This window comes from Triticum dicoccoides, chromosome 5A (assembly GCF_002162155.2).
Source record: "Triticum dicoccoides isolate Atlit2015 ecotype Zavitan chromosome 5A, WEW_v2.0, whole genome shotgun sequence".
In the NCBI taxonomy this organism is placed as follows: domain Eukaryota; kingdom Viridiplantae; phylum Streptophyta; class Magnoliopsida; order Poales; family Poaceae; genus Triticum; species Triticum dicoccoides.
In genome coordinates this window covers 335,340,297-335,347,954 of record NC_041388.1, presented here as the reverse complement: position 1 = coordinate 335,347,954, position 7,658 = coordinate 335,340,297, and positions in this window count along the sequence as shown.

Sequence of the window (7,658 nt, the reverse complement as noted above, 5' to 3'; positions counted from 1 at the left end):
AAGGTATTGGGATACCGACGATCGAGTCTCGGGCAAGTAACGTACCGATTGACAAAGGGAATTGCATACAGGGTTTGATTGAATCCTCGACATCGTGGTTCATCCGATGACAACATCGAGGAGCATGTGGGAGCCATCATGGGTATCCAGATCCCGCTGTTGGTTATTGACTGAGAGCGTCTCGGTCATGTCTGCATGTCTCCCGAACCCGTAGGGTCTACACACTTAAGGTTCGGTGACGCTAGGGTTATTAGGAAGACTAGTATGTGACTACCGAATGTTGTTCGGAGTCCCGGATGGGATCCTGGACGTCACGAGGAGATCCGGAAGGGTCCGGAGGTAAAGATTTATATATGGGAAGTTGTCAAACAGACACCGGGAAGTTTCGGGGTCATACCGGTATTGTACCGTGGCCACTGGAAGGGTTCCGGGGGTCCACCGGGAGGGGCCACCCCTCCCGGGGGGCCACATGGGCTGCGTGGGGCAGGGAGCCAGCCCCTGGTGGGCTGGCCGCACCCCCTCCCTTGGGCCCATGCGCCTAGGGTTGAGGGGGGAACCCTAGAGGGGGCGCCCCCCCTTGGCTTGGGGGGCAAGCCACCCTCTCCCCTCTCCCCTAGGCCGCCGCACCCCCCCCCCTAGATGGGTTCTAGGGGGCCGGCCCCCTTCTCCCTTCCCCCTATAAATAGAGGGGTGAGGGGAGGGCAGCCGCACCACCCTCCAAGGCGCAGCCCTCCCCTCCCCAACACCTCTCCTCCTCCGTTGTGTGCTTGGCGAAGCCCTGTCGGAGTACTGCCTCTCTACCATCACCACGCCGTCGTGCTGCCGGTGGAGCTGTCTTCCTCAACCTCTCCTTTCCCCTTGCTGGATCAAGAAGGAGGAGACGTCTCCCGTCCCGTACGTGTGTTGAACGCGGAGGTGCTGTCCGTTCAGCACTTGGTCATCGGTGATTCAAATCACATCGAGTACGACTACATCATCACCTTGCAAGCTTCCGCACGCGATCTACAAGTGGTATGTAGATGCAAAATCTCTCCCTTGACTCGTTGCTTAGATGAACTCATAGATGGATCTTGGTGAAACCGTAGGAAAAAATTTAATTTTCTGCAACGTTCCCCAACAGATTTATCTCTGCTTAGACAAGTTAGATGACAAGAAAGGTGAAACAAAACAATGGAAAGGAAAATGTGATTATTATGATAACCAGACTAATGAAAAGGAAAGATGTTTATACCCAAGTGTTAGAGTATAACTTTCCCAAGGAAAGGCAGAGCATGAGAGGGCTTCAAGTATTAAGCCATTTAGACAAAGGGGCAAGGAATTTATGAGGTTTACCCATACAACGGTGTTTGGATAATTGATCAAGAACAGTTAGCATTGCGCTCCCAATGTTCTTGTTGATGATCGGAGTACCACACACATGCTTCGGGATAGTGTTGACATGGCCATCGGGGAAATGTCAGACTTCGGATACACAAAGGATCCATCGGAACAACTTATAAAATAAGTCATACAATTTTAACAAGGAAAAGATGAGGATGGGGCCCACGGGCTCAACAACAATTCATCGAGGGGGGTAAGGATGTTATTACTCATCATGAATTCGGTTGATATCCTAGAAAAGTTTGGAATGATGATGATGATCATGACACATTTGTCGAGAGGTTTCATGAAGATGTAATCGATCAACGACGACATTAAGCAAAAGAAATGATGAAGTGTAAGGTTAATTGAATCACGAGTACGACACAAACTCGAAAGCAAGCTTGCTGTTCATGGCAAAATGGTATGATGAGGAAGATCGACATAAGCTTAGCTCGTCGTCGAAAATTGTGCTCCGGAAAGGACCTGGTAGCACAGTTAAAATTTAGCATGATAATGATATAACCGATCAAGCTAGGAATGATGTGATGGAGTATCATTCCAATGAGAATTCACAAGTGGTAGTGCAATGACACAATATACTTGAGATAACAAGGGGCAATACTTGAGGTAGATCAAAAATAGAGGTTAGACATATGAAATGATCTGCAGAAGACAAGTATTTTAACTTGTCCGGGAAATGGAGTTAAGGAGAAACTATGGTCGGAACCACGGTTACGAATGATCAAACCACCGATACAAGATGAACTTATAAAAAGGGGTAATCATATTTGCGAGCAGCTTCCACGGTAAGTTCTACATCGGGTCCATGGGCATGAACACAAGGGTTCAAGGTCGACTCCCACTTCTTCAATGCATAACCTTTCATTCACTCCTCGTTTTTCAAAGAAAATGCAGTGCAGAGGATTTATCTGGCGAAGTACCAGAAGAGTAAGACTCGTGAGAACTCTCGGGTTCACTCGGATTACGGAAGGCATAAGTTCAACCCATCGGGGCATTTTTACGAATCTATACAACCATCAACCAAGCAAAAGATACGAGTTCGAAAGCAAAGTATCGAAGTCAAAGGAGATGATACAATATACTGAAGGTATTATGCATCAGGGAAAATACTGATAAGATTTTGGATGTGAAGGACTATCGGATAACAACCCAGCAATGGATCTGGCGATTCACGATAGAGTTGATGTGAGTATCGGTAATCAATCAGATGAAGAAGGGGATGCAAAGGCATCGGCTTATATAAACGTCTGAATGATTCGATGCTTGGGTGCACGGGAATTATGATTTCAAGACGAAGGATCAGAAGCAGAGGCTCTGATCAAAAGATGAGTAAGTTGAATAGACTTAGAGGTGCACCCGATCAAATCTTGATTGGGCAAGAACCAACTCATATTCGAAACAATGCCTGAGCCAGAAAGAAGATTTCCAAGAATTAATTGATGATCGTGTGCATTCTCACACATGCTGAATCAACAGGATCAGAATGTTAATCCCAAAGGATTTTAACGAATATCGCTAGACAAATGGAATTAACCAGAAAGCAAGTATGCAAGAATTCCAAGAGCAACAGGTTGTAGAGGATTTTCGGAAGATCAAATAGTATTTCGAAGTATTTTGTGAATCACACGAACAACTGAGGATGAACTGATCCTCGGTGAGTGCAAGGAATTATTCGAAGGGGGGTATTCATGGGGCAAGAACTGCAAGGCAGTAAGCTCAAAGGATTCTCGAAACAATAGAGAATTTCGGGGCATCTTGTAATATCAGGAGCAACTAGGGATGAAGGTACAAGCGGCAAGGATGTTATTCAAGGGGATTACCGGTGGTCAGGAACTGCAAGGCAGTGGGCACAGGGTCTCGAGAAACATCGAGGAGTATCTGCAAAATCTTCTGGCAAAGCAAGCGATCATTGGTAATGTTGGGGCTCTCCGGGAGGAAGCGGGTACAAGAACCTAATGTCAGAGTTAGTAAAATGTTTAACCCGAATAGAAGAGAGATCAGAGTCCCAGAGCATAGACGAGAAATAAAAGATCCTAATACCTCCCAATGGCAACGTGGGCCTGTAAGCCACACAGCCATGTTAGTAAAAGTTTTTGTAGTGACTAGACTCGACTTCGGCCAAGGAGTTGGAAAGGGGGCTACCTACAGGCAGTCGGCTCTGATACCAACTTGTGACGCCCTCGATTCAATCGTACACTAATCATACACGTAAATGTGTACGATCAGGATCAAGGACTCACAGGAAGATATCACAACACAACTCTAGACACAAATTAAAATAATACAAGCTTTATATTACAAGCCAGGGGCCTCGAGGGCTCGAATACATAAGCTCGAAAACACAAGAGTCAGCGGAAGCAACAATATCTGAGTACAGACATAAGTTAGACAAGTTTGCCTTAAGAAGGCTAGCATAAAAGTAACATCGATCGAAAAGGCAAGGCCTCCTGCCTGGGAGCCTCCTAACTACTCCTGGTCATCGACGGTCTCCGTCACGTGGTAGAAGACGCCCTCGGTGTAGTAGCCGTCGTCAGAGGTGGCATCTGGCTCCTGGACTCCACCATCTGGTTGCAACAACCAGAAAGAAGAAAGAAAGGGGGAAAAGGGGGAGCAAAGCAACCGTGAGTACTCATCCAAAGTACTCGCAAGCAAGGATCTACACTACATATGCAACATTATCAAAGGAAGGCTGTATATGTGGACTGGGCTGCAGAAATGCCAGAATAGAGAGAAGGCCTAGTCCTATCGAAGACTAGCATCTTCTGGAAACCACCATCTTGCAGCAAACAGGAGGGAGTAGAGTAGCATAAAGTAAAGTAGTAGTAGTGTTATCAACCTCGGCCAGAGATCCTTTCTCGACTCCCTGCGAGAAAGCAATCCCAGAGCCATACTATCCAATTATCACCTCATCACAATCCAATTCTCATCACAAGTATCCAGTTCTAGTTGTATCGATCGGGATACAACTCCAAGTGTCCGTTACCGTAGGACAGGCTATCGATAGATGTTTTCTTCCCTGCAGGGGTGCACCAACTTACCCACCATGCTCGATTAACTCCGGTCGGACACACTTTCCTGGGTCATGCCCGGCCTCGGCCAAACAATACGCCGCAACCCGACCTAGACTTAACAGAGAGGTCAACACGCCGGACTAAACCTATGCCCCCGGGGTCATGGGCCATCTCCCCGGAAACTCCTGCACGTTGTGTACGCGGCCGGTGAGCAGACCTAGCTACCTCCTTCAACAAGGCAGGCGCTTACGCAGTCCAACCCGGCGCGCGCCACTCAGTCGCTGACGTCTATTAAGCTTCGGCTGATGCATACGACGCAGAACGCCCATACTATGCCCACGTGATGGTTAGTGCTATCAGGCCAAAGGCCCCTCGGATCAAATATCCAAATCGTAGTGGATTAGGGACGCGCGGTAACAAGCAGAGACTCACGAAAGATGTGACCCCGTTGCCCCGTCTCGAGGACTTGCGGCAAGGGCTAAGAATGCCCGGCCACGCCTCGTAATTATCTCACAGGCACCTTCCAGGTCAACCCGACTCCTCATCACTCGCAATTATGCTCGCGCGGGCACCCCTCAGGGTCGACCCGTCTTTAGTAACATGGTTCAGTGTAAAGTCATAGTAACCATAGTAACTGTGTGTTTAAACATCAAGGGGAAAACCCGAGGAATCACCCCCGGTGAATTCCACTCAAAGTAATCATCAAGGTGAACGTAAGAGGAATCACCCCCGAGGTTCACACTTGAGGGGTTACACGACAGAGTCATATCGGAAGTGGTTAAGGTGGAATCACCCTCGATGACCACGACCGAATAGCTACACTACAGGGTTAACATCAGAAGTGCTGTAGAGGTCTCACCCTCGGCACTCGATAGTAACCCAGCAGTGTCGAACAACTAAGGGAAAAGTGATGTGCGGTGCCGGGGCCTGGTCTTCAATCCCGTTGATCGGGTCTTCAATGATGAAGCAGGGGCAACAAGGACAAGGTGGGGGTCACTGATGGATCACTAACCAACCTATACTAAGCAGTTTAGGATAAGCAGGTAAGGTACAACAGTAGATACAAAAGCAGGCTATGCATCAGAATAGGAGCAAACAATAACAGTAGCAAAATCTAATGCAAGCATGAGAGAATGGAATGGGCGATATCGGGATGATCAAAGGGGGGGGGCTTGCCTGGTTGCTCTGGCAAGGAGGGGTCGTTGTCGACGACGTAGTCAATCACCGGGGCATCAGCGGCCTCGGGGTCTACCGGAGAGAAGAGGGGGAAGAAACAGTAAATACATAGCAAACAGAGGTAACACTAAGCATGATATGACGATACGTAGCGCTAAACATGCTCTAACGCGGTACTACACGTTGCAGACGAAGGGGGGAAACATCCGAGGGTGAATTCCCGACGTTAGGTGGATTCCGGACAAAGGAAAAGAGGGGGAAAGTTCCATGTTCAGCATGGTAGGGGCATGTGACAGATGAACGGACCACGTATTCGGATTCGTTGGATTTTTCTGAGCAACTTACATATAGAAAACATTTTCAGCCGAGTTACGGTTTATTTTCTATGAATTTTTAAAGTTTTATTAATATTCGGAAATTATTTAAATTAACAGAAAAGGAATATGACGTCAGCATGACGCCATGCTGACATCAGCAAGTCAACAGACCCGCTGACTGGTCAAACTGACCAATAGGTCCCACCAGTCAGCCTCTCTTACGTAACAGAGTTTATTTCAAACTAAACTGGGGGTTATTTAGCTATTGGGCCCCACATGTCAGTGACTGGTTAGGTTAACTAATTAGTTTTATTTATAAAACCAGTTTAGTTAATCTAATTACATGGTGGGGCCCGCACGTCAGTGTCACAGAGAAGCCCAGTCAGCATGTTGACTGGTCAAACCAGTCAACAGGGACCCGTGGGGCCCAGCGTCAGTGACTCAGGTGATGGGGCCCACACATCCATGTTGGTGGCTGCGCCGGGGAGGACTCCGGCGACCAAGGCAACGGCGGCGCCTCGCCGGAGTTGGCCGGAGCCGCGCTACAGGGGGCCTCCGGACCTACGGCTTGGACCTAAGGGCGCGGCCCGGCACCGCGCACACAATGGTGACGATGACTGGCGTCGGGGACGACCGGAGCATCGCCGGCGACGGAAAGGCGGCGACGAGCTTCGGGCGTGTGATGGCGAAGGCGAAGCAGCGTGCTACGAAACAAAAGGAAGGGCTGGGGAGGATCCCCGTGGTGCGGCGAGTCCAACGGGCTTGATCCCGTGACCAAAAGGTCACCGGAGCCTCGCCGGCGGCGAGCTCCGCGGCGATGCATTCCGGAGCTCATCGGGGACGATGCTAGGAGGCACGGGAGGGAGCATGCGCGTGCGCGTTGGGCTCTTGGGAACCCTAGGAGCACAACTGTGAGCTCAGGCGAGCGTGTCGACGGTCACAACAACGGCAACGAGCTCGTCGGCGGAGCTCGGCTCGGCCATGGCGGGTCCAGCCGTTCTGGGCGCGTACGGGAGCAAAAGAGAGGGGGGGGGGGAGGAAAAGGGGCTCACCTTGCGGCACGCATGGTGGCCCTCGGAGGCTTAGTAGCAGCAGAGACGGCGCCGGAGACGAAGAAGGGCGGCGACGACCGGAGACGTGGACGAAAGGGATCCGGCGCTTCGGTGCTCCCCAACTCCAGTTGAGGCCACCGGTCGATGGAGAGGACGACGGCAGAGCTCACCGTCAAGGTCAGCGGGCGCGGGGCCGCCGGTGGCCGCGACAACGACGGAGGGCGGCGGCGACTGTGCTTGGGCCGCGGATCTGGAGGAGAGGAGGGGCGGAGCGAGCGCGTGGGCGAGAGAAGAGAGAGAGAAAGGGGACAAGTGGGCAAGTGGGAGGCGAGGGGGCCGAGGCGTCGGGGCGGCCTTATCCCCTCCCGTCGACGGCGAGGTGGTCCGGCGGCGACGCGCGGGCGCGCGCCCTCGGTCGGTTGAACAGGGGAAGGGGGAGAGCGACGGCCCAGGGGGGTGTGGGCCGGCCTGTTGGGCCAGCTGGCTCGGGTGGGCCGAAGCCTGAGTGAGGCAGAGGGCCTCTCTCTCCCCTCTACTTCTCCTTTTTTTTCTTTTTGTTGTTTTTCCTTTTCTTTCCCAGCAGCTTTTGCATTTTCTTTTAGCCACAATTGACTTTGCAAAATTATGCCACTGGCCAAAACAATTTCAAAGAATTAAAGTGCATTGCCTCAAAAAGGTTGGGAGGCTTTTGGAATAGTTGCCAATTTTATAAATTAAAA